The sequence below is a fragment of the Rhea pennata genome, chromosome 1 (assembly GCF_028389875.1).
Source record: "Rhea pennata isolate bPtePen1 chromosome 1, bPtePen1.pri, whole genome shotgun sequence".
Taxonomy (NCBI): Eukaryota; Metazoa; Chordata; class Aves; order Rheiformes; family Rheidae; genus Rhea; species Rhea pennata.
This window is the reverse complement of record NC_084663.1, coordinates 84,860,859-84,888,158: the sequence shown is the minus strand read 5'-3', so window position 1 is coordinate 84,888,158 and position 27,300 is coordinate 84,860,859. Positions and strand designations below refer to the sequence as shown.

Genomic DNA, 27,300 nt, shown 5'->3' with positions numbered 1-27,300 from the left:
TCCCAGGCTAATGACATTAACTAATATTTACTTACTTCAATAACAACAGAGTAAAGGCCATGCAGCACAATTCCCCACCCACATCCAAACTCAGGTGCCCATGGTTTTCCAGGCCATGGGGTGTCAAAGCACTAAAGAAAAGATGTGGGGTGGGTGAGCTGTAATCCAGGTTGAAGTGGATTCATGAGAGAAACCCACCTCAGCTGTGGCTGGTCTGTGTCCTAGCTGTAACATCCCATGACAACCAAAGTTATGCACAAGCTCCTACCCTCAGTTTGAAGAACGCATCTTTTCAGTACTCTTTGAATCATTAGTGATCCTTCTCTCATTCAGCTTTTAGTTAGAGCTTGGAGTCAAAACTTTTCAATTCGCCTTCATTCCCTGCATCACTTTCTCTGTTCACTCATTCAACGTAATTATGTCTGATCCTCCTGGGTACAGAACCTTCTCCAGGGCTGTTCCTGCATATCCAGCATCAGATTCCCCTCATTGCTCCACTGAAAGGCATTTCCACGTTTATCAAGACATTTTAAGGTCCAAGCACCTCACACACTTTAGCTAATATCTACCTTACACCCCCTCACTCCATTGTCCAACCTTCTGCCAGATTCATCCACCCATAAGGTATTTCTACCTCACATGACCAGCCATCTCTTCCAGAATCCTCCCAGGCACTACAACCTTTCATATAGTTTTATTGGATGGCAGCAACTGCAGCTGATGTGAGTGTGGTTTGGACATATTTGCCCTCCACTTATGACCTTGTTTGAAGGTGGGTGTCCTCATCTTGCCCTGGCCCCAGTTGTGTTTTTGCAGAGAATAACCTAAGGTACACAACATAGAAGGGATTTGCTATCTGTCCCCTTTGCTCCCAGCTGAAGTAATCCTCTGGATTTATTTTGGCACAGCCTCTGAATGGGCTCAGCATCCACTCTCTTAATACACAGTGTGATGTAACAGGAACAAACTAGCCTTTAACCTAGCACTGACAAGAAGATAATGTGCAAGTTTAAAGCATTGTATATCACTGATCTGTGAGCATATTTGATTCTCTGAAATCAACAGGTTTTCGAGGTCAAGTTAAACTACTGGGAGAATAAAACAATCAGACTTCTGTTTGATTTCAGAAACATTACCTAGGCTTTGCATCTCTGAATGGTCAAGCTGGCCATCTCTGAAGTTGGGTGTGAAAGAAAGGCAACAAAAATATAGTAACATGCTAAACTTCCCTTCTTCCAGGCAGGTGTAAGAGCACTGGTAGAACTGTATGGGGAGCCCCGGGTTTGTCTCGCAGGAGGCTGCAAGGCAGGAGTGAAGTTTTAGTAAGAAGTAAATAATACATAAAAGAAAAAACTCAACCCAATGATATCACAAAGAACGAATTTGCACTAGGATGTTTCCAGTGAAATCCTGGTAAAGAAGCTCCTGAAGATGATTGCAAATTGTGCCTCATACCAAATAGAATAACTTGGCACTCCTGCTGCCATCAGCTATGTTGCATAAGAGAAGAAGGCAGAGCAGACATTTCTCAGGGAAGTAGTAACAAGCCTTGGTAGACGTTGAGACAAGTGTCTCTTGTGTCTGGTCAAATAAAAATTGTCTCCACTCCTTCCACCTGCCCACATCCCAGCCCCAGCCATGCACAGTTTGACTTCTGTCTTTCTGCTTTTAAAGCAAAGAGAGAGACAGCCACCCTATCAGAGAAGGAGCTGCATAGTCTTTAAGCTCTGGAAGAGGGGGAGAGGAAAGAAAGAAAGCAGCAGAAGCAGGGGTGAAGGGAGGACAAAAGAGAGGCTCATCTTTCTATGGAGGGATTTGACCTGCAGTCAGCTATGTGGAGCCACACTATCCTGTGGGGCAGCATCCTTCTCCTGCCTAGAGTGGCTGGAACATCTGCAATGCTGTAAGAACCTCTGTTGCTTCATATCCACATGCTGGTCTGTGGGGACTCCTCAGAGCAGGGGGTGACAGAAACAGATCAAAAGTTCTGAGACAAGGCAAGTTTTTCTAGAGGAGCATCATTGCCTGTATGTCATAGGTTTCACTTCCTTCTCATATGCACCTGCCTGCCCACCCTGCAAGGTTCCTTGGCTCTTCTTCTAGTGCCTTTGATGTAGACCGTGTATTTCTGCAAGGAGTCAGGTCAGATAAGCCCTGCCAAGGTTCTGCATGTGTTTAATTCTGACTTGCCAATATCTGCAGGAATGTCTTGTTTCAAGTCCGGTTTTAAAAACTTGTCTAGTTTTAAAAGCTTCTTCCAGGGGGCAGTGCAGTTTCTTCCCCCTGGACATGTTATATAGGCTGATATAGCTCACTCTGAGATAAGGTTTTACTGCTGTGTGTTTCCTACCATTTCTCTTAGCACAGAGCTTTGCTTTGTGGTAATACTGCTTGCTTCGGTATCTGCTGTCCTGCCCGTGTGCCAATGCTTGCTGTAGCTTCCTCATAAAATAATCTAGCCTGGCTTTTGGGATCCCTGTAAGATAATCTTGGAGATGATGTCTCATACTTTTATAGCTCATAAAGCAAAAGCAAGGGGTGAACTGCAAAAAGGGGGGAATGTGAAAGAAAATTTTCCGGAGTAGAGAGTACACTCAGGGATCACTAGGAGCAAGGGATATCTGGTAAGTTCAATTAGGTGTTTAGTGTACCTCCAATCCTTATTGTCCAATAACAGGGAGGAGGTGCCATGAGACGTGCTAAGAAGAAAAATCAAGACAGAGTTGACATCTATTATCAGCTCCCCTGATATTAGCAGCAGACAAGCTGCTCAAGGCAGCTTGACAGCCTTTAAGCGTGACGACCCTCAAGGCTGCTGCCAGCTGGACTTTGACTCTCTCCTGCCAGGGTGTTGAGCCCCAGCAAAGAACTTCCAACAATTCATGTCCCTGCCTCTAGCTGTTCTGATCATTCCAGGTCCTGTCCTCCTGATACCACAAAAGGTGCCACTGGCTGACCCTATCTAGCAGCAGTAAGCACAAGGAATCAGTGATAAGACTTTTCAAGTTAATCAAACCTCTGTTTTCACCAAAAGCCAAAAACAAAAACAAATTTTGTCTGCTACCTAGTACTGTTCCCATTGCCAAGCCTGCTGTGTAGTATGTTTTCTCCTGGTGTGGCAGGAAGTGGAAACTACCATGAATATGCCTCTGGGAGGTAAGGGCCAGCAGTTACACCTGGCTGAAGGATATAGGGCTCCATCAAACAGAGGATCCTAAAATCTGTTCTGGAGAACACATTTTGATGATTTACAGAAATCAACTGCTTCTTGAATGTTGGCTCTTCTTTGGTCCTAGCTGCTGCAGTACTTTATAAGGTGGTAAGAACCAATACAGCTTCTTGGTCTTATCCATGTGCACAGATATGCTAATAGCCACAGACATCTGAGATGTGGATTGAGAAAGCAAGGAGAATAAGTGTTTCAGGAGCTGAAGAGCAGATGCTCATGAGATTTTGTGTTCAGGACATGAAGTTATGACAGTGAGACTCATACAATGTGTAACATTGGTTCTGAGCCCAAGAATAGCTCATAAGACAGAAAGCAGATAATCAACCAAGTGAGCTGCTGAGGAGTCATGGTGTGGTGCAGTGAAAAGACCAAAGTTTCAGGAAACTTGCAGTGTAGTCTAAGCCCTGCTGCTAATCCCTTGTGTGAAATGAGCAAGCCTTTTCACCTTAGGCCAAACTTATTTCATTTTCTCCACTTTATCTTGACATTCAGTCTTAAAACCAGTGACTACCTCTTATTGTAGGTGCATGCAGCATGTAGCACAGACTCAGTGGTCATGCTGCAGTACTGACAGATGGAAAGAGCAGTGTAATCTAGTCTCACTGGCATCACGACACTGGAATGGAGGGACCAGGAGTCTTATTAAGAAGTATCCAAATCCCAGGGTCAAAACCAATCCTCCTAAGAAGTCAGCTTCATATGGCATCTTTTTCTTCTTGTAGGAATTATGCTGTGGCAATACCATCTCAGCTCTACTACCCCTTCTCAGAGAAAGTGTGCCTCCAGCTCAGGAGAAAAGAAGCAGTCCCAATCTGTGTGACCTTGCAAAGCAAAGCTGAGAATCAGACTCTGATCATTCATCCTATCTTTCACCTCACCTTCTTTCATTGCACAAGCTTCCAGGTGAGAAGGAGATTCTCAAGGGTTGTCAGCAGAGTGTATGCCATATGAGTTCTGCTGTTGCTGGATAGGAAGGCCAAGGACTGTGCCTTCCCTTGGGCACCTTTTAATCAGGCACTGAATCTTCTACTTCAGCATATGTAGGGCTGACAATGCTCTGAAGCCTCACTGATATTTTACTCTTCTAGATTTTTTTTATTATTTTTTCTTTAGAAAACATTCTGAAAAGTGCTCTGAGATCTTTTAGGGCAAGTAGAAGGGAGCAAAATATAAAATCAGTATCAAAATCATTATTTTGAAAGCCTATGGATACAAAATCCTGAATAATGGTTAATTTACAGCTATGTCTGAAGGTCCCTGCTCTTGTTGGAAACACAGACGAAGTGACTTTTATTGTCATCATGTTCCAAGAAGTTATCTCAGAGTTATTCTTCAGTTCTTTCAGAAGAAACAGAAAGTCCTAATCAAGCATGTAGACAAAAAGACTTTTATCCAGACAGACAAACCTATGTACAAACCTGGACAGGTTGGTATGGATAGAATTCCATGTCCTATGAGATAAAGAAAGATGTAGAGAAAGATAAGCAGCTTAGCATTAATGAGCGCCGGCAGGGAGATGGACTTTAACCTAGGACACAGAAAAAAGAAACAAAGGAACCACAAGATTGATTCCTAAGGACAAGATAAAGGAGCAAAAGAGCCATCCACAACTATGCAGAAGTGAGATAACAAGTAAAGAACACACCTGGAAACTATGGAAAGGAACAACTGGGAGCTGGAAGACCCCCAAACTCTAATATTACTGTTAGTTCCAAACTATCACATGACGAGAGGGGAGGATTTAGATTGTAAGGTATAATTGCCCAGGAATTTCTGTGTTTGGGGTCCCTCCTTGGAGGCACCAAGCTCAAGCTGTAATTACTGTACATATGCCATTAAACTTTATTTTGCTTTAGTTGTCTCTGACCTTCTGGAATCAGTGGGAACCTAAGGCTGGACCCTGTTATGGTGGCTGGTGAGCATTATTTTCCATAGCACAGACCTCAACATATGGGGTAGCCACTATCTCTTGGAGCAGGCAGCTAGCTGAGTGGTGCCTGCTCTGCAAGGAAGACAGGCCACAGCCCTCATCTCCCTCTACCATTCTTGGCTATGCCTATTGTGAAGGATTTAGGGATAGTTCCCACCCATGCCAGCATGGCACATTTTTTCTCCAGTACTAGCTAAGCTCGGACATCATGTCAGTGTGAGCATGGTTTGTGTGTTTTGGCTGATTTATGAGGAAAGGTTCATACAATAGTATGTTACATTCCTGAGTGCTTCTGTAGATCCAGAATGTGCCTAAATTCTTCTCTCTCTCATAGACTGTCTGCCTCAGAGGATCATAGCCCTGCAGGCCTCATCACCACTCTAAGACAGTTCAGATTGCCACAGGGCACAACTATTTTCCTTGTGTCTCTCCGTCATCTCTGCTGGCCTGACTCTCACTGCAAGCAAGACTGACTGCCCCATCATAGGTCCAATATCTAAAAAAAGTGCTGTTTCTCAGAAGCACAGCCAGCCTTCCCCAAAACCCCACATTACCACTTCCACCCCTCTTTTCTAGCAGAGTTGAGATCTCGTAGCAAATCTTTGAACATGGAGCCAAGAATGGCTGGCTCTGAATTCTGCCCATACCTTCTGAATGAAGCACATCATCAGCACATCATCTTTCTTAGATGTTTCCATCCCTATTATAATTAATGGACTTGATTCAGCCAGCCCTGTTTTTCTTTTGCTCTATAGTCAAGTTGCGAATTGTAATCTTGGATCAGAACTTTATTGCCAGCAATGAACCAGTAAGTCAAGACTGGAGAAACCTTAATAAGTCTGAAAATGATATGGGCTGCCTCCAGGATATCTGGATCAATTCTTGGCACAGCCAGGAGATCATCTGTGGACATCTAATCTCACTCTTGTTTTGGCTGCTTGCACGCAGCATTGAGCATGACCTACTATACAGATGCTGCTCATGATGCTGGGACAGCACCTGTGAATTTTTTAGGGAAAACTCATGTATGTCTGAGAGACAAATAACTCAGGGAGGTGAATGGTAACTTACATCAAACCATACAGCCAATAGCTCTGTTTTTTTCCTTCCCACAGCACCACCTGCTGGAACTGAGGTAAAACACTTACTTTATAAAAAGTGGTGATCTCTTCTTGTCTTGGGGAAAACAAAAGGTGTAAAACGATGGTGGGGAGAAATGGGTGCAGAAAGCCATTTATCTCAGAATGCGTGAGAACAGCCCTTGACTTCTTGCCCTTCTTTCCGTTAATATCCACACAAGTTTTGCAGTACAGTGTCATGATGTCTATCAAATAGGGGGTTCCTGCAACAAATGGTGGCTGTCACTGAGCTGTAAATACCTCTCCATCAACTTTTCTGGAGTAGCACAGGACTTTTAGTCCCTGCAGGCTTCAAAATGGAGATTTGTGACTATCTTAAACTATTCTTTAAGCACATTTTTATATTAAACATACAGAAAATAAAAGCTTAAGCAGTTAATGTGGCCACAAACCTAGGGAAACTTCCCAAAAGAGCTCGGAGGGTTTTTTTGTTTGGTTGGTTGGGTTTTTTTTTTCCTCTGTAATCTCTTAGTTTAGTTTTAATATTATAGGTAAAATACAGAATTCAATCACCTGAGCTGAGGAAAGATGCCTGAAAGCAGTGAAGGATTTGTAATAACCCACACAGGAAGGTCCCAGTTCAAATTAGCAATGGACAGTAGCTAATGCAGATTTGTACATCCCACTCACCAAGCAATTAATACAGAAACAGAGTTTCTCAGACACCTATTGAAATACTTTATGCCAGTTTATACAAATGTAGTGCTGTGATCCAGCTTCACCATTTCAGACAACAGCTGCCATTTATTTCATATTTTATAAAGGCCCATCAACTCATCACTAAGTCCTTTTTTGGCTGGACAGTGCAACTGTAGCCAGAGTTCTGTCCGCCATGGACTGACCATCACAATCAATAATGCCTCCAAATGCCCCTGCAGTCCCACAGCCCCTGCTCAGCATCTCCATGCTTTACATCCTGCATTACACAGAGAGTCCTTGTAGTTCCCTACATGAACTCCTAAACTAATTCCACAGACTTTCCCACGGATTCAAGATACCAGACACCACTGTAATTGCTTCTAAGTTGCTCATGCCTTAGGTAGTATGTGCTGCCAGGATTGAAACTCTCCACAGTGACCCAGGAGGTTATGCCAGCTCAAATCACCACAGGGCATCTTTGAGAGGGACCACCTGGACTATCAGCAGTTGGTGCATTATCTGTATCAGCATTACATATATGTGTTTTTGAGACTCTAGTTGCAGGCACTGGGTAAGCAGTCACAGTAGATACGTTAACAAACATTTGCATAGGGACCAGAGATGGGTTCATGAGAAAGAAATGAAGGCCAGTATCAACCCTCAGGCCAGTATCAACCCTCAGCCCAAATTCTCAGTCTATACTGAGGGATCTAGTAGAGTACACCATTACCCCCACTACAGGCCAAAGACCATCCTTGTTAAACTTAGAACACTTTTTGCCACAACGGCAACCAAGTGGCAAGAGACTTCCATCTCCTGAACCAATCCATCACAGTGCTCTGAAATAAGAGCTGTTAGAAGAAATGTCCAGTGTGTGATAGGCTCCATATCTTTGTCTCAACTCACATGAACCAGCCAGTCCTTCCATTCACAGACTGAACAAGCAATGGAGGCTTGGCAGTGGAAGGCCCTCTCTCCTCTAGACCTGTGATTTACTGGGTCTGAGGACCCTTGAAATGCCTCTTGGTGTATCTAGGATGTGCTCTCAGTCAGACAAGATGCTCCCCTAAGGACTCTTACAGAGAGGGTCTCCTCTCAGTTTGCAATAAGCTCTCAGGTTAAAACTGTAAACTAGCTGTGGCCACAGCCAGGTACCTGTGCCCAAAAGGGGATCATCTCTAGTGCTGTGCAACTGAAAGCTTTGGAGGCTGTCCATGAAGCTCGAAAATCTCTGGAGCTGGGCTTTTGTTGCAGGCAGGATCTGAGCTGTGCTTCTGCAGTCATAGAGAATCTCTGGATAGAAATGAAAAACTTTCTCCCTCTCACACTAACCTGTATTGTTTTCATTCTCTGCCTACAGATATACAGTATGCTCAGCTATCCTCAAGAGTACCGCAGTGTGATCACAGACCCTTACAGTGACTACTGTACTATGCACAAGGGCTCAGGAACCATCAGTTCCTCTCAGACTACTCTTCTATCAGGAACCATGTAACTCTTCATGTGCAACAGCTATTCTTATGCAGTTTTCCAACTAGACATTTATGGACTTCTGAAAGTAAATCTAATTTCTATAATCCTCAAAATATCAGAGCTAAGCCCTTCTGTACCCCAGTGCAGCTTCACAAATCATCTTTTTTTGTAAACAATAACCACTTTAGGTTCTGAATTTGTTATGCTTCTGAACTGAGAGTTCTCTGACACAAGATGCTCTAGCTTGCTGAATTCCCATTGATCAGACAGATCCCTAAAGCACAGCCCCCCACACACACACTTTTGCCAAACTGTAGACTCCCAGACTTTTTAGGAATTGGAGGGAGTGGAGAATGTCAGTCTGAGTGAGAGGAGGCTGAAAAAGCAAAGCACCTGAGAAGAAGGGAAGGGGGCATGGGAGAAAGAAGGGTAAAACCTGGGAGGAGTAAAGAGGTCAAACAGGGATGAAATGAGAACAAGTCTACATTGGGCTGAGGAGCAAACTATGATACCACTGTAGTGACTTTGTTTGTGTGCATGCACATGTGAGTAGTCATCCCCACACCCCTGGCAGTAAAGATTCACCTTTGATGTGAGGGTTCAGAATCTGGGCTCTGGGAGCAGACTGATTCTGCATTCTCTCCTTGTGAAGCTTTTACGTGAGTCAGAGGTGCAGCAACATGCTGATAAGCTGGGAGACTGGGTCAGAGATAGACCCTCAGACATGCTGTCCCCTCCATGGAGCTCTGCCTTCTTTTCTTCCCCTTCTTTCTGACAAAATTCAGGTCTAACATTTTTAACCAGCCTTAAAATCAAGACTCTGATTGAGTGCCACTCCCAGACCACTTTCTGCTATGACTGTATGTCTACATCTTGATTTATCCTGTTTCTTTGAAAATCATGGGTGACAGACACCCGTGGGCACACAAGGGCAGCTGCACATGCAGTGCACTGAGGAACTGGGGATTGCTTCCCAGAAGTGATGAGTGAGTCAGAAGTTAAACAGGAGATGAACACAGGAAGAGGAGAAAGGCCTTGGCAGTGTGAATGCACAGGGCAATGGAGGGGTGGAATATTGGTTACTTAGGAAGAACCTACTTGGAAGTTTCTGTTGGCAGATAGGAAGACAATTTGGTCAAGAGGGAGAGTGAGACAGCTACCTCAAGAAGGAGGATCTGTTTGTAAGACTGGGAGAAGTTTTGCTGAAAACAAGAGAATCAGCCAATACTGGCACATGGGGGTATCGAGGCCTTTATGCAGGGGCTGAAAGAGCAAGAAGTGTCTATGAGCAGGCTGAGTTCTTCCTGGAGGAGCACATACATATAGCTGAGATTCACATGCTCACCTGGGATGTCTTACTGTAGGAGACTAACATTGAAGAACTTTGAGGGCATCTTGAAGAGGACAAGGAATGTGGGGGGGATCAAAATGGGAATAGGAGTGTTTTCCCAAAACTGGATTCTGTTACCCAGTGTGCAAGCAACCCATAGACACACAGGGTTGAGATATTATTTCATTTCTGCACAGAGATGGATGGTAGGTGGTAAATCCACAAAGCTAGCACACATTCTCCCCTTCTCATTCTTTATTTATACACACTTTTCAGGAAGTGCTTTATACAAATTTTTCTACTGGTTACAGTTTCATTGCATCAGATGTTTGCTCTGTGCTTGTGCTTTAACATTCCTGTTAATTAGCATAGGAAGCAGAGAAGAGGCAGTAATATCATTATCATGTCATTTCCATCTCATTATTCATAGTGAGTGTGTAGTATAATATGTTAATAAGCTTTAATGAACCTAAGGTCACTTCTGGATTATTCTGCTGTTTTTGTCTTGCCAACCTCTCACATTCTTCAAAGTGCTGTGGTTTCATCAAGATTATTGGGCTGGAGCTGGTTATCCTTTGCAACACTGTTTTCCCTCTCCCTTGTCCTCAAGTCTTGTTAACTATTTGCAGGGTTTTTAACAGCATCTCTCCAACAGGAGGGTAAGGAGTTGAGCTTTGCCCAACTGAAGTCTATTCTAATCTCACAGATACTCTGTGTTTGAATGAATGCTTATATTCCTAATTGCTTATGATGAGCAGGCAACTCAGACAACCTGGGTACCTGGGTACACAGGTAGATACTGCTATTGAAGGTGCTTAGTTAAAGCATGTTGAAATGGGCAGCAAAGCAAAGCCAGTATGTACCTGGTTTCCAGAAACATTTATCTGGAGTCTGGTCACTGTCAAGAGACTAATCATGGGTTGTGACCCCACATGATCCCAACCTCCTGCCAACCAGATCTGAAAGGGAATGGGCAGGAGTAGAGCCAGGGCATCATTGCCTTTGTGCCCACAGAGACAAGGAAAGCCAGAAGAAATGGATAAGGACAATGGAAGTTTGGTTCGATTCCTGGCTCTATTTGAGATTTTCCAAATGATCTCAGACAGCTCAGAATCACAGAATCTTGTAGGATAGAAAGGATCTCTGCAGAAGTCTTTAGCTCAACATCCTGCACAAGGCAATTAGATCACACTGCTATAGTCAAATTCTGAATATCTCCAAGGATGGAGATTCCACAGAAGGAAATAATCACTTCCCTCAACCTGCTGGCTTCAGTCTTCCTTATACATCCCAGATGTAGATGCCTTCCTTATTGCAAGAGCACACAACTGATTCATACTCAACTTATCATACATGAGAAATCTCTCTCTGAATAGTTGTTTTCTAGGCATTTGGTGCCAGCCTGTATTGTTGCATGTTGTATCAACCACCTCCCTTAATTAGATATAGTCTGATAACTTAGTAGAGATGCACTCTAACACTTCTTCCGGGTCATCAATGAAGCTATTAAGCAGTATCAGCCTGATTATCAATCCCTGAGGGATGCCACAGGTAAACATCCACCAACTGGACTTTATTTCACTGAGCATCACTCTCTCAGTTTGATGGCCTAGCCAATTTTTCATCCTTACCATCCACTTATCCAGTCCACATTTCACTAACTTGGCTACAAGGGTACTATTGGAGACTGTGTCAAAGATGTTGCTATAGTCAAGGCATGCAAGATCCACAGCTCTCCCCTCATTTACACAGACAATCATCTCAGCTTTCTTCTTTCTCCCATATATTAATGTTCTTCATCTGTAAAATGGAATTTCTACCTCTCCATCTTACCTAGATAGATTGTGCATATTTCAGGCCATGGACTGTCTTCTGTTGCTTGCATACAGATCAGTAAGTGACTCTCATAATGACTTCCTAGCTGTGATTGAGAGTTTGGGTATTAGAGTGGTAGAAATGTGACACAGTACTCTATGGCTCAGGCTGGATGTATAACATGGTTTCGTGGGGGGCCCAGTATGCCCACACAAAACAGGAATTTGAGGTGCAATATTGTCCAGAAACAAATTTTGATTTGCAAGAGTCTCTCAGTCATTCCTTGCCCACTCTCTTGCTATCTTTTCCATACTTCTGTCTCACTGCCTAAGAACCCTTCACATACATACATTCCCAACTCATACTCCTTCTTCATTTTTTTCCATCTCCATTCCTCTGTTTGCAACTTCACCTCTTGCTTATCCTACAAAAAGTAGTAGCACTACCATAAACACTTGCAAGGCTGAGTGTACAGAGTTTCCAAACAACATCAAGAAAAATCATTTTTGTAGGAATACAGTTGGATTCAGTCACAGTTCATGCATGGCAGTCCTGGGAGAACAGGGATGGGACTCTCCCATGCCCATTATTCCTGGGTCATTTCTCTATATCCCTGCTCAGGTTAGTCCCTCCCTAAGTCAAGAATATATCTGAAATGTATCTGTAGTACTGCCTTTTCCCTCAGCCATCTTTGCCTGACACCAGCTATTTGCACATTTCTGTAATTTCCTCTCCAAACCCCCTGACCCTTACAGCCCAGTCAATACTAAAATATATCTCCTCTTAATATAGTAACCAAATTGGGCAACTGATCACTTTTAGAATAGAGTAAATACATAAAAGTTAAGGCCATGAAGGCCATGATTCAAAATCAGCAACAGGAATCCTTTTTTTTTTTTTTTTTTTTGGGGGGGGGGGCACTGTCACTACAAAATGCATTTCTCCAGCCCTTCTCCTCCCACAAATTACCCAGATAGCCTTCCAAACAACTCAAGAGAAATCTTCACAGGAATGGGAGCAACACCTTCCTCTCTGTTTTCTCCTCAGTGGTTCAGGGTCTGCTGAGCTACCTGTTACACCACCCAACACTATCACAGACTGGAAGTCCATGACTTCCTGCACCTCAGAGAGCTATGGATTGGTAATCTCAGAGACCATCAGCTTGTGGAGCTTCAAGCCCTTCTTTGTGGAATTCACCTTGCCCAAGTCCATCTTCTGCGGAGAGTCATTCTCTCTCACAACCAAACTCTTCAACTACCTGAAGCAGTGCATGGTAGTAAGTAGCTCCTTCCAAGATGAGTGTTGGGCAGAGGGGTGTATGGTAACATTATTTATTTCACTGATGGAGGCCCAGAAGAAGGGCTGTCCCCTCAGAAACTGGGTAAAAGACACCAAGGAAGCTCTTCAAAAAAGCTCCATGCACAGCCATCTCCAAGTTTTGCTTCTGCATAGGCTCAGCTGTGCTGTGACATAACCCCACAGGATAGTGAGGGTCATGGACTAATGGTGGCCCACAACTCTGGCAACTGTGCCATTGTCTTGCTTACCATGGGCTTCTGCACTTGACCCCTACTCCCTTTTATTCCATCTCTAGCTCCAGCTTAGCCTAATGGATGTCACGGATTTTGAATTTGTGCACAACAATGTCAGGTTCGCTATTTGTCTGTGCCCTGATTCAGCAAAAACATTTTTCTGAGATGTGAAGGCAATAAAACTAGGTAAGAGGGGCAAAGGAGGACTAGGGTCTAAGACAGGAGGAGAGGCAGTGGCAAAGCTGTTTGAAGAGTCCAGAGCTGGGGTGGAAGGGAAGGTGGCCTACCATGCAAAGTATGAATGAGTGGCCTTAGGCTAAGCAAACTGAAATTTTGGTGCACATGAGCAATCTGGTCTTTTTATGTTTTGTTCCTAAAGAATAGAAGGTGAATTTCACTGTCACTGCTGAGGTGATTGAGCAGGATGATGTTTGCACTGAGAGTACAGTTTTTGTGCCAGAGATTGGAGTGGTTACAGAACTAGTTTCTCAGACTTAAGGCAGCCCGATGGAGTGCCTCTTAGAGAGTTCACCAGTAGGGTAAACACCTTTCTCAGAGAGGCTAGAAGAAGCGTGATTCTGCAAGTGAGATTGAATAAAGGCATATGCTGAAGACAGCAGCTCAGGACATGCTGTGTGTGTCAGAGCTATCTGAATTGCTTGCTATCAGGGCCTTGGGGATCATGTTAGTATAAAAACTTAGAAACCTATTTCCCAGCAAAATTTATCAGTAACAGACATATCCCTGCTGTTCATGTGAGGCCATTTGCAGAATTTGCTCTGACAAAGGTGATGGGGTGCCCGACTGACATCTCATTTTACTGCTCTGCCTTCTGAGCTAATTAGATTTCTTCCCACTGGGCAGGGGGGCTGTTGGAAAGGAAGACAGACGGGCTATTGGAGATGTGAAGGTTGGGGGCAGCCTTGTCTGCAGTGACCATGAGAAAATGGAGTTCAGGATCACGTGTGGAAAAAGCAAGGCAATAAGTAGGATTACAACCATGGACTTCAGGAGGACAGCCTCTTCAGGGAACTACTTGGAGGAATCCCATGGGTTAGGGCTCTAGAAGGAAAAGGGGTCCAAGAGAGCTGGCTAATATTCAAACATCACTTCCTCCAAGCTCAAGAGCCGTGCATCCCAAGGAGAAAGAAGGCCAGCAAAGGGTGCAGGAGACTTGCATGAATGACCAAGGAGCTCCTGGCAAAACTGAAACAGAAGAAGAAAGTCCACAGAATGTGGAAGAGGGAACAGGTCACTTGGGAGGAATATAGGAATGTTGTCAGAATAGGAAGGGATGTGATGAGGAAGGCTAAGGCCTATTTCTAGTTAAATCTGGCAGGAGATGTCAAGGACAGCAAGAAGAGGTTCTTCAAGTATATCAGTAGAAAAAAGAAGACAAAGGAAAATATGAGACCACTACTGAATGGTGTGGGAGCCTGTGAAGAATACAGAGAAAGCAGAGTTACTGAATGCCTTCTTTGCTTCAGTCTTCACTGCTAAGGGCAGCCTTCGGGAGTCCTAGAGCCTGGAGACAAGAGAGCAAGTCTGGAGAAAGAAAGACTTGCCCTTGGTTGAGGAGGATCAAGAGATCTTTTAGGCAAATGTGACACCCACAAATCCATGGGCCCTGATGGGATGCACCCACAAGTATTGAGGGAGCTGGAGAATATTATTGCTAGGCTGCTCTCCATCATCTTTGAAAGGTCATGGAAAACAGGAGAGGTGCCTGAGGACTGGAAGAAAGCCAATGTCACTCCAGTCTTCAAAAAGAGTAAGAAGGAGACCCACGGAAGTACGGGCCAGTCAACCTCACTTCCATCCCTGGAAAGGTGATGGAACAGCTCATCTTGGATGGCATCTCTAAGCATGTGGAGGAAAAGAAGGTGATCAGGAGTAGTCAACATGGATTCACCAAAGGGAAAAATCCTGCTTAACCAATCTGATAGCCTTCTATGATGGCATGACTGGCTGGGTAGATGAGGAAAGAGCAGTGGCTGTTGTGTACCTTGACTTCAGCAAGGCTTTCGACACAGGATGTTATGTCTCCCATAACATCCTACTAGGTAAGCTGACGAAGTGTTTGTTAGACGAGTGGACTGTGGGGTGGATTGAGAACTGGCTGAAAGGCAGTGCTCAAAGGGTTGTCATCAGCAGTACAGAGTCTAACTGGAGGGCTGTAGCTAGTGAAGTTCCCCAGGGCTCATTACTGGGGCCAGTCCTGTTCAACTTATTCATCAATGACCCGAATGAAGGGACAGAGTGCTTTCTCAGCAAGTTTGCTGATGATAGCAAATGGAGGGGAGTGCTTTAGAAAGCTGTGTTGCCTTTCAGATAGAACTCAACAGGCTGAAGAGTTGGGCAGAGAGAAACCTCAAGAAGTTCAACAAGAGCAAGTGCAGGGTCCTGAACCTAAGGAGAAATAACCGTAGACACCAGTATACCCTGGGGGATGATGTGTTGGAAAGCAGCTCTGCAGAGAAGGACCTGGGAGTGCTGGTGGATGATGAGTTGACCATGAGCCAGCAATGTGCCCGTGTAGCCAGGAAGGCCAATGGTGTCCTTGGGCACATTAGGAAGAGTGTTGCCAGCAGGTTGAGGGAGGTGATCCTGTCCCTCTATACAGCCCCGGTGAGGCCTCATCTCGAGTGCTGTGTCCAGTTCTGGGCTCCCCAGTACAAGAGAGCCATGGAGCTACTGGAGAGAGTCCAGCATAGGGCTACAAAGATGATCAGAGGACTGAAGTATCTCCCCTATGAAGAATGGCTGTGAGAGCTGGGCCTGTTTAACCTGGAGAAGAGAAGACTGAGGGGGGATCTTATCGATGTGTACAAGTACCTGAAGGGAGGGTGTCAAGGGGATGGGGACAAACTCTTTTCAGTGGTGCCAAGCAACAGGACAAGACACAATGGGTACAAACTCAACCACAGGAAGTTCCGACTGAATGAGAGGAGGAATTTCTTTCCTCTGAGAGTGAGAGAGCCTTGGAACAGGTTGCCCAGAGAGGTTGTGGAGTCTCCTTCTCTGGAGATATTCAAAACCCATCTGGACATTATCCTATCTAATGCGCTCTAGGGGACCCCCCTTGAGTAGGGGGGTTGGACTAGATGATCTCCAGAGGTCCCTTCCAACCTCAACCGTTCTGTGATTTTGTGACACATACCCCTTCTCCACCCAGAAGGTCGATGTGGAAACCTGTGAGACAGGAGTCACTGGGCCTGCATAGGTGCATGAATCAAGAAGCCCAAGCAGAAGCAATGTCATCTTTGAACATCTCCAGTACTGTCTGGAGAGGCATGGAGAGGGGAAAATTCGGAATTTTGGAGCATTCTCAGGAAGTTTATGAGAAGACAAAGCCATTCAACTCTCCCCAGTATCACAACCTCCTGACAGCACCAAGCTATTGCATAACCACATCATAGTCACACATCTGTGGGTGACCTCATCACCCTGTCATCCTGTCAGTTGATTTCTGACTTCAGTTCCATGACCAGGTGATCCCAATCTTGTTTATGCTATCCACAGAGAGTGTCTGTGGGTCTGCCATCTGCTTCTTGGCTGTTGTTGTACTGATGCTTTTGCCATTTGCAGGAACTTTTGTCTCAGAGACAATCACCTTCACTATGTCAGAGAAAGTGGTCCTAGAATCAGCGAGAGCCCATATCTCTTTCTTAGGCGAGCTCTAGAGAGTCTTGGAAATTAAGATTTTTCCCTGCAGGAGGCTTTTCTTCACTTCTTCACTACCATATCTTCTATAGTAATGCAAGTAGCAAAAAGAAATGTACACAATGAGGTGTAATGCCGCCAGGGCCCCTAGGTCTTCCAGGAAAGCATCCTATTCTGGCCTCTCTTATACAAGTGACACTGAGCCAGATGGACTTGTAACTTCACCCAACCAAGGGCAAGACAGGAGGAGTACCTTATCAATGTTTCTGCCAGTCTACTCCTTTGACCACTTAGTTCTACACTGCCACAGGTCTGTTGACATTAATATCTACCCAGTGTGAGCAGAGGTGAACTGGGTTAGTGGATTATTTAGAGAATCAATGAGCACAGAAGTTTTTAGTATGCAAGAATATGTAAAGCTCTTTAAGCTATGATTCTGTCCCACAGCAGATATTTTGGGAACAACACTGGACAACATAGAGGAGCTCCTCCAAATGCCCAATGACTGTGGAGAGCAGAACATTGTTCATTTTTCTCCCAATGTCTTCATCACGTGATACCTTGAAGAGACAGGACAACTGACTCCAGAAATCTAACAGAAAGCAACTGACTATCTGGAAAGTGATAAACTGATTTCTCTTCATGTTGTTTTATTAAATGGTGATGTTCACTAAACTGGGTTGTTTGATGAAGATCTCAGCAGACACCTTGGGGTTGAGCAGGATTTATCCAGTGTCACTTGCCTGATATCTTGGGAATTACAGTGGTGTAATCAGGCTTCTACATCTCAGCTAAACATAGGGTAAAAGATACCCTCTGAAAACCCTTTGTGGCATTCCTTAGAGACAATGCTTTCTGTAACTATCATTATCATTATAATTATTGAAGGGAGAGGCTGTCACCTTGAGAATGTGACAGACAGAATGTCTTCACTGTCTCCTACCTCTTTCCACAGAATATCAACAGTAACTCTTATATAAGCATGCAGATGGCTCATATAGTGCCTTTGGGAAAGGAAGTGAGCCAGGGAACACATGGGAAGCAGAGATCTCCAGAAACAGTTGAAGGGCAACAACTGGATCTGGTCTTGCTCAAGCTGGCCTGGATGTTGACCACTGGGGAACTTGAGTGAGTCTGGAGATGTAAAGTTATTTCAAACATAAAGCACTTCTAAGACATTTCAGAAAAGAAACACACCAGTGAACTGATTTAGGATACCCCTTCTTGAGTGTTTGTGTTTGGGCAGCCTCAACTGAGAGTCTGCTTCTGAAGACTTAGCTTCAAAGCTTTGTTCTTCCCAAGATTTCTGTGGTGCATTGTTCCCAGGGAGGTGTGTGAGAGGAGTTGAGTGAGCAACCTTTATGGTCATCAAATATCAGCCCTTCTGGGTTTACCTCACACACAGGCATCATCTTGGGGCTGACAGAGACATGGGGGAAACACTGAATTCTCAGTGAATTTTCTTTCTCAAATATTCTCTTGCTGCAAATGGAAAAATATGAGCTTGAGCTACAGACTTCAGAAGCATCTATCTCATGCCTATTGCTTCCAGTTCCAAGTATTTCAAAAGGCTCTGGCCTGCTAGTATTTCTGCAGGGATGAGATAGAAGAAGATACAGAGACTTCTGTATCCCTCTAGAGATTAGCATCAGTGACTGGTTCAGTCTGGTTTTCTTCTCTCTTCCTTGGCTCTAGGCTGACTACCCTTGTCCTCAAGACCTTCAGCCAAGCCCAGGACTTCATCCACATAGATGAACAAAATATAAAGGATGCTAGTGCCCTGGTAAAAAGTCAGACTCTTTCTAGGTGCTTCAAAAGTGTGGGGAAGCTCTTCAACAATGGCTTGATTGTATGATATGCTTGGTCACTCATTAAGCACTTCTGCATCTGGCCCAGCCTGGATGCCAAGAACAAACCCAATCTCACTGCAGGAGGAAGGCCCTGAAGGGCCCAAGGTCTACCTTGGCGGATGCTCAGGGTTGTGCTTAGCCATGTTGGTGCTTCTTCAGGTTGTGGATGATGGAGGCTTGCATTTGATGATACCCGTACAGGAACTGCACCAATGCACTCAAATCCAAACACACTCCCTAAAACTAAAAAGGTTTTCAAGCTCTCCATTATTCCTTAGTACACTGCACTAGTTTCCTTCCCTACTAATGAGCTGCCTTTTCCTCCTTCAATCTGAGCCCCTCACTGTGTAAAGAATGAATGGGATTGATGGAAGCCACTAGTGAGATTCACTTTTCCAGGAGTGCACCGTATGCACTGAGAAACGCAACACTTGTACATGCACAGACACATACAGAAAACCAGCAAGGCAGTGCCACTAAGTTCACTGCACAGGCAAGTGTCCTCAGAGAATCACTCCTCCAAGTGTAGAGAATGGTACTTTTTACTTTCCCTCACAAAAGCTACATTTTTCTTTGCTCCTGCACATGTTGCCACTGTTCCAGCCCTCAAGTGAGATATAATGTGGTACTTGGGCTGTGAGAACATTACTTTCCTCTAGTGCTATAATCTGCTACTGAAAATCCTTTTGAAGGAGAGAGGAAAAAGAAAGGCGCTTAGTTTCCAATGGAGGGAGAGAATGAGCTACACAAATGAGCTTGGGGTCCTGTGACTGAGAAATGTCCTGGCAGTGGTAGTTGCATGAGCAGATACCAGCCCTGGCACTTCCCTAGCAGAAGTAAAGGATCAGCACTGTTGTCTATGCAGACTTGGAACTGACTTGGAAAGCAGAAAGCACTAGAAAACATTTCTCTCTCTCTCTCCTTATGGCAGCCCTCCTCTTCTTTGTTTTGTACTGACTGCAGGGTGCAGTGGAGGAAGGACTACAGCTGAGCTCTTTGATCATCATAGCTCTCACATACTCAGGGATGCCACGCTCTGAGAGTATCAGCAGCAAAGTCATGCTGTATGTACAACCTCTTTGCAGACAAGTAAATTTAAGGTCTGCCTATGTTTACATACATAGGAGTGCATTACCATTTTTTTACATATTTATTTTGTCCCTGTTCCTACCTCCTCTGCACATATCAAAGCTGTAGTTCCTCCCTGAGTTCCTCCCTGAGACACCTTACCAGCAACTTTTATTTGTATTTGAGGACTCAGTTTTGTGGAAAGCTCTGAAATGTGTAAAAGACTTGGTCAATATGAATACTGGCAGTTCCAGCCTTTATAGCCTGGCACTAGCAGCAAATGCCTTTGCAGTAGCAGGTGATAAGGCACCGGTGCAGAAAATCCTCAAAAGATTAGATAAGGTAGCCATAAAATCACATACTAGACTCTAAGAGGTAGGAGTGAGGGACATGGGCAGAGCTGTGTGGAGACCCTAGGAATACAATGTCATGGAACCGCAGGACAGGAGTAAGGAACACTGTCAGAGCTGCGTGGGGAGCTCAAGGCTTGGATATTCTCTGTTTACCAAGTAGAAACAAGCTATATACTTAATGTGAGCAAGACAGACTTGCTCTATGGAGCTTCATGCATATTCTAGAGCTCCTTCAGCCTGCAGCTGCTTTTTTTTTTTTAATTTTTTTTTGGGGGGGTGGCAGGTAGCAAAAGCAAGGAGTGGAGGATAAGGAAGAAGATATGCATCTATATGTTGTCTCAGTATCTAAGCACATGGGTTGAGGAGGACTCCAGGGTCTTTAGGTACAACTACATACTCCGTAAGTCTTCCTATTCTTCCCTTAGATAACCAAATGTTCTGGAGTCAACAGTCCAAAAAGGAAGGGGATTCCTATACTGATATCAGGCACCATCTGTTGGTGGTGATGAAAGGCTCGCCTTTCAAAGTCAAGTTTGTCTTCAGATAACGTCAGAAAAGTATCACAGATTTTATCTTGGCTCACCAAGCAGCAAAACCCCTATGGATATTTTATTTCAACTCAGGCAATCCACTGAAGCCATCAGCAACAGATAACCTGCTGTTAGCTGGGGCTTGTGAGAGCAATAGGTTCTAGCAATGCCTGCAGGAAAAAAAGAGAGAGAGAGAGAGAGAGAGGGAGGGAGAGAGAGAGAGAGAGGGGATGTGTGCTCCTAGGAACTGAAAGGGTGAATCCTAGTACTTGCATTCTTCTGAGCTAGTTCCATGCTAAGTTTCCAAGGGGAATGTTCACCCCTGTTTTGGGCTGTAGCTGTAGTACAAGGAAGGGAAAGGCTAAGGACTATGCATGCAGAGGAATCAGGGACCCTATTTTGTTCAATGTGTGTCTCTTCCCATGGGACATGGTGGTTGCCCTAGAAGCCCTAGCTCTGTATGCAACCAAGACCTTTAGCAAGGAGGGCCCTGATCTTCAGACTTCTCTCTCCTCTGAGGGCTTCAGCCAAAACATCCAGGTAAACAACACTAATTGGCTCCTGTTACAGACAGCAGAGCTGGCAGCCGCTCTCAAAGAGTACAGTGCACATGTGCAGGGCCATGGGTGCTTCTTTCTGCAAGGAAAGCAAGATCTGCCTGGGGAAAAGCCCTGCAAAGCCAGAGAAAATCTCACTCTACTGTTTAGCCAGGACTGAAAATAGACTGTAGTGACTTGCAGAAATCGAGAGCCTCAGGGCTGGCAGGAGTAGCTGGGATTCAATGGAAAAGGAATAGCAGTTTCCCATATGAAGTTTGGATTGTCATCACCTAGTTAAAGCTATACCTCTCCTCTAAGAGCCCGTGTGACAACCACTAGGAACAGTGCAGTAGCACAACCTCTGCTTCCACAACATCATTTTCTCTTATATCAATGCAAGACAGCAAACAGCAGCCAAATTCTAGACAAGGATGTTTGGCAGCAAAAAGCTGCCGACTAGCTTCTTTCTTTCTCTCCTGATTGATAGGCCATACCATATCCCTCCACAGAAAAGCAACGTCGCCTTTGCCATGTCTGTGCAGACAGAATGCACCTTGCCCCGTGCCACCCAGTTTCCTGTCACTGTCCGTGCTCGGTAGGAGACACTCAACTGTCCTTTTCCTCTGTGCTGAGAGGCTACTGGCCTGCACCAGCCTCTAGATGGCCAAGATTTCCCTTCCCTCATGAGGTCCAAGTGTTAAGACTTCCCTATTCTTTTAACTGTGCTCTCCTCAGCTAACTGGAAGGTGCCAGGCCCTGGAAGGATGGTATAGGCTCTAGTCCTATCTCTTCATTGCATCAGTCATCACAATTTCTCCCAAGGCCTATGAGTCTCACCTTCATTACACAATGCGGTCTCAAAACACCAGTATTGTGAAGGCCTTGAGGGACTGATTGCTGACTTCATTCCAAAGTCTTCCCTTCTCTGCTCCTGGCTGGTTGTCACATCACCCTCCTCTGCTTTACCTCTGCCTGATTTGGTCCAGAACTACCAACAAAACAGGAGAATATGATACTCCGAGTCCTGCCTATAGAAGGAAACTCCAGAAACCTTCCAAGGAATTTGTTCACCTTGGCACAGAACAGTTGAGAGAGATCTGGGGAAGCACAAGTATTTATTACAGTACAGAAACAAGTATGCTTACAGGAGGAGCACTGGAAGGAACCACAAATCCCTCCACTAGAGTGGCAAAGACGGGCTGGAGTACCTGTGGAGATCATGGTTCAGTGCTCTTCTCTGGGTTCCTGCTGCAGCTGTACAAGAAATCGTGTGTTCACCAACATCGTCCTGATCCAAGTGGAGCTGCTGACTGGACACAGCCCCATAGCAGGTTCACTGGAAGAGGTGAGACTGTGAGTTTGTGTCCAGCTGGGGTGGGAATGGTGACAGATGTCTGTGATGCAGGATTGTAAGCAATCATGCCAGATTGTAAGCATGATCATAAACATTCCTGTGGGCAGGTAAATACAGTTCTTCTCTTCCCAAGAGGTCTTTACACTTAGTGTCTCTTCTATGACACAAGAAGATCTTCACTTTGCCTTTCTCCACCCCAAGCATTTCTTTGTCCCCATTAAAATTTTGTCCATGCTCTCACAATGACAAATCCCCCTGAATACTTCTGCTTCCTGATATAGCCTTTCTGATAGGCTTTTTTATTTTGTTTATCTATTTTCAGCTAAATAAAATGCATTTAATGAAGAAAGTTCAACGTGAAGCTGACCAAATTATTCTCTGTCTGGATGAAGTGAGTGGAATTTAGCCTAATCTAATCATTAAGAGGACTGAGAGTTAATGGATATTTTTAAGGCTCTTATATATCTTGTTTCCACAAGTTATTTTAAGCAGCAAGTGCTATTGTTGCCCAGCTGTAAGCAGCCTAAATGTAGTAGGAAGCATCTAAAATTGCTCATGGAGTTTGCCAGGATTAGTCAATATCAAACCAGATGTCTTTGTGAGTAGCAATGCTCACTCTACAGCCTCATTAGTCAATAGATTAGCAGATTAACTCCAGCCTTTCACTAGCCACACTCATAGCCAAATAATACCAGAAACAACAGGTGGCATGAATTTGAAAACCTCTGAATTTTCAAGGAGAACTTCTACATTTCTCTGGGATTTGACTCTTTATCTCCACCTGTGTATCAGCTGAGCTAAGATAGCCTGAGAGTGAACAGGTTATTTTAGCATGGCTCCATCAGGCTTGCAGAAGGGCTCTTTTTGCTGTGTCTACAGCACAGAGCAGAAAGGCAGTGCAGAGAAAGATTTCAGCTTAGGCTGCCAAGTGGCAGAGAATGGAATCCACTGAACAGCAGCTCATGTAACTATCACCATCCAGCAGATGTTCATCTGCACCTTGTATTTGTCTAATCTAACAGGTTGTGTGAGTTTACAGAATAAAAGCTAATCTAAAGTGATTATATAGGAACAAGTAGAAAATGAGGCCTGACTCAGGAAAAGAAGCCCTTCATGAAGGAGTTCAGAGCAAAAATGAATAGGAATGTGCTCATTGCCTCCATGAATTTGATATCTTTCATGAACTAAGTTAAATTTAGTGCCCCCAAGTGGTGTATGATCACAGAGGTTGAGTAAAAGGTACTGCTGAGACAGACTGAAAGGCAGAACAGATCTATTACAATGTTGAGGCCTCAACAGAAGTTTGTGTGAAAGCAGGTTGAAGGGACTGTCTTACAAGACTCTGGTTCTGGCTGTAATCTTTGCATCTCTTGGCTTTAGCTGACTCAGCAGCTTCAGGTCTACACCTTGCTGGTGCAGCAGGACACATGGATGAAGGATCTTAAGCCTGCTAATGTCAAGGTCTATGATTACTACATACCAGGTGAGCTCAGATGCTGGACTTCAGAAATTTCAAAAATGTAACACTAGAAGGAACTTTCTGAAACTGCCAAGTCCAAGCCGATACCATCTCAGACACGTTCATCTAACCTCCCCTTAAAAACTCTTTAGTAGTGGACTTACCTTCTTGGGCTTCAAGATGGTGGATCTTTCTTTCTCTTGCCCCTAAAACTTGCAAGCTTGAAGCTGGCAGGTGGCACCACTTAGTGTCTAACTCTTCCAACAAGAAGGAAGCTAGGAGTTCAGAGCTGTGTATTTGGACATTCATTTTGTGGGCGTCAGAAAAGTGAGGAGATAGCTTGGGATAATGACAGTGACAATAATTTGACCTGTGTTTTCTGGGGTCCCTAATGGGAGGAAAAGCTAAAAATGTGTCAGGGATTGTTATTTCTTCAGAAAGTGAAGAATCCTGTAACAGTGCTTCAAAAGGTCGCAGACTGTATGACTTGGATGAATCTAGGCTAATTGCACACAGAAACTTTGACATATACAAGTGATTTCAGTTGTCACAGTGGCAGGAGTCATGGCTTGTAAACTGAGGGCACACCAGTTCTAGATGCACAGACACAATGCTGAGTTGTGATTTTTTGGTGAGCGTATCTCATGGGCACTTTTTCCTCTCCTTTTACAGAAAAAAACTACAGTGATGAACTACAATGTCCCTTTCAAATAAGGTGAGGGCCCAGCACATCTTTTGCCATCACAGGGGTGGTCCTGAGGATGATAAAGAGGGAGGGAGATGAAGATTAAGGTCCTTAATCAAGAAACTTGCCACATGGCAGATTGAGGGTGTTAAGTGGTTAGCGGGGCAAAGGGTGCATTCTCGTATCTCAGTGGTTAAAACAAGGAAAAGAGAGAACTGTGCTTGAACACTTGAGGTGCCCAGCTCATGACAGAGTTGGAGGTATGCTTCAGAAAACAAAGGCTGCCTCTCCCAAGTCCTACCACCAATCCTGCAATTGAGGATTGAATATACTTTCCTCAAGTCAATACAGTTCCCATACTGGCCACTTTCACTGCCGTTCCAAAACCTTCCAGCCCTGTGCATGCAATACTCCATGTTCACCTTCATTGCAGAGCCTGACTCCTTTTCATTGCTAGGTCTTTTGCAATCACAGAATCACAGAACCAAGCCTGGGTTCTGATCCTTACCAGGAAATGAGCGCCTGTCTCATTCTATTTCCAGGACAGGCAAATCACAGAAATCAGAGTGGTTGAGGTTGGAAGGAACCTCTGGAGTCCAACCTCCCTGCTTAAGCAGGGTCACCTAGAGCATGTTAGACAGGGTTGCATTCAGGTGGGTTTTTAACATCTCCAGAGAAGGAGACTCCACAACCTCTCTGGGCAACCTGTTCCAGGGCTCTGTCACTCTCAGGGGAAAGAAATTCCCCCTCATATTCAGGCAGAACTTCCTGTGTTTCAGTTTGTGCCCACTGCCTCTCAAAGTCAAAGCTTGAATTCTGTGTGTCTGGTCTTGTCATAAACTTTGATATAAGCACATTTTTCCTTATTTGCAGTCCATGAGCTGCAGAAAAACATCTGCTTCATGAGGCATCTAATATGTGGAACATATGGAGTCATGTGGATGAAAGACACTGCTGAGGGCATCTCACGGTTGTGGATAATAGGTATACATGCAACACTGATGCCTAGTGTTGCATCTAGGATGCCTGCCACAAGCCCCACTATCTTAGTGGAGATTCTGCTTTAGACTTTGCACATGGGGCTGAAATGTGCTAAGGGGCCAGTTAGAGAGAACCCTATCCTTGATGGCTTGGCAGTTCTGTTTAGTCATGAGGCACAAAAAGTTCCTAGTGGCTAATTTTAATACTTCAGCAACACAGACTTTTGTCCTTTGTTGTCTCCACAGGAACAGGGGCAGACCCATCCTCTGCAGCCATTATCCCTCGATCCTTTGTCATCTCTGCTCCAGCCACCACATGGAAATGTGCAAAGAGAGAAGCAGAGAGAGAAAATGCTTAAAATTGCCTCCTAAGCAGTTAGTTTCATGAAGATTCAGATTATGCCTGGCATCTTATTAAAAGTCAGGAGACAATTGTCTGGTTGAATGATTATCCAGGCTTAGTGTTCTTCTCTAAAACCAGGAAAATCATGCTTAAGAGCACCCAGGACCACCTCAGCTCTGTTCTGTGAGCATATACAAGACTAAAACTCTGTCCTTCCAATACTGGACTGCCTTCCAATGTGGACTTACACGGGAGAAGGTAGAGCACTCACCAAGGTAGATTTGATAGTGGGAAAAGGTGATCATCCCACCATCCTGAGCTGAGGCAGGGGAATCCTGGGATACGATCAACAGCTCCCTTAGCCGACAACTGCATTTAGAGATACTTACTAAGTGCAGTTGACAAGGAGCTATTGTTGAGAAGGGGTGAAGGGTTACAGTCTCAATAACATTGTATTACTATTTGGAGACAACTTCAAAGCAGGGTTGAAGGCAAGGGAGCTTGCAGAAAGGATGCAGGAGATGCATCTATCACAGCATGTTCATTTGCACCTTGTTCCCAAAAGTTTCAGCAGTCTTGCAGGGACTTCGCAGGGAGTGATAGGAGAAACCATGAGAAGTGCGAGGAAAAGTAATAGAGGAGCTTCCAGGTTTGTACATTAGTAGCAGTAGAAACGGTATCCCCATGGGCCGAGTTTGTTGTTCATCAACAACTGGCACAATGACAGCAGTCAGGGGTGATGCTTATTTTAATTCTTCTTCTCAGGCATATCCCAGATATGTAATGCTTCCTCCCACCCCACCATCCCCCCCCCAGACTTCCACAGTACAGGCATAGCTGCTGGATTGTGGTGATTCCTAAGTCCATCCACTGAGGCACAAGACCACATGCACTCAACTTTAATGTGGGCAGTATCCCAGCTGCAGCATCCCCTTCCATTCGGTGCCCAACCTGAAACATTGGGCAAAGGCAGGAGTCACTGGGTGGTAGTTCCTCTCCTCTTCTTTGTCACAACTGTGGGAACTTGGGCTCCCCTTTCTGAGGAGACATGTGGCACTGTGGAGAACACAAGCTAAGACACTAGGAGGGCATGATTCATCCCTTCTCATGGCTATCACCAGGCTGTGAAACAAGCCCTGTCTTGGCTGGTAGTGGGACTGGCTTTCTAGGCAGGTCCCCAGGCAGTGCTCTGTCTGAGGGATATGCCAGGATGCAGCACTTGCTGTATCAAGATTCTGTTTTATCCTTTCAGAGGGGACTTCTCCAGACTTGTCCTGGCTTCAGGCTGGTACTAACAGGCCATCCCCTTTCTGACAGCTGGGCATGTTGCTCCACAAAACAAAACATTACATCTTTCCAGGTGTAGCTTGCTCCTTTGGCTCCCTGAAT

General features: G+C 44.7%; 1 pseudogene; it reads left to right on the top strand.

Annotated features, from left to right (window-relative positions):
* The first annotated feature begins 1,832 nt into the window (after positions 1 to 1,832).
* LOC134137727 (alpha-2-macroglobulin-like) lies at positions 1,833 to 21,689 on the top strand (annotated as a pseudogene).
* The last annotated feature ends 5,611 nt before the right edge of the window (positions 21,690 to 27,300 follow it).